Source organism: Tupaia chinensis, unplaced genomic scaffold (assembly GCF_000334495.1).
Source record: "Tupaia chinensis unplaced genomic scaffold, TupChi_1.0 Scaffold147674_1, whole genome shotgun sequence".
NCBI classification, from domain to species: domain Eukaryota; kingdom Metazoa; phylum Chordata; class Mammalia; order Scandentia; family Tupaiidae; genus Tupaia; species Tupaia belangeri.
In genome coordinates this window covers 182,213-182,435 of record NW_006207526.1, presented here as the reverse complement: position 1 = coordinate 182,435, position 223 = coordinate 182,213, and the positions used below count along the sequence as shown (strand labels likewise).

The 223-nt window shown below is 57.0% G+C and overlaps 1 protein-coding gene across 3 annotated transcripts in view; it reads right to left on the bottom strand.

The window, feature by feature from the left end:
* Window positions 1–223, bottom strand: part of LENG8 (leukocyte receptor cluster member 8) — a 14,883-nt gene that overhangs the window by 12,854 nt on the left and 1,806 nt on the right. The gene's annotated exons all lie outside the window — the stretch shown is intronic.

Genomic DNA, 223 nt, shown 5'->3' with positions numbered 1-223 from the left:
TGTTAGAGGCTGCTTCCTAATTACCGCTGCTTAGACAAATCATGATCCTAAAGGAACACTCAGAGGCAAAGACCTCTCCGCTCCACACTACCACCAGACGCTTTTCTCCGCACCGCCGCCCACATCTGGACACCCTCCCTCTCCCTCTCACACACCCACCCATTGCCCTAGGACCACTGCATCGCTTCCCCTCCCGCTGTGGGAGGTCTACCCCAGAGAGATC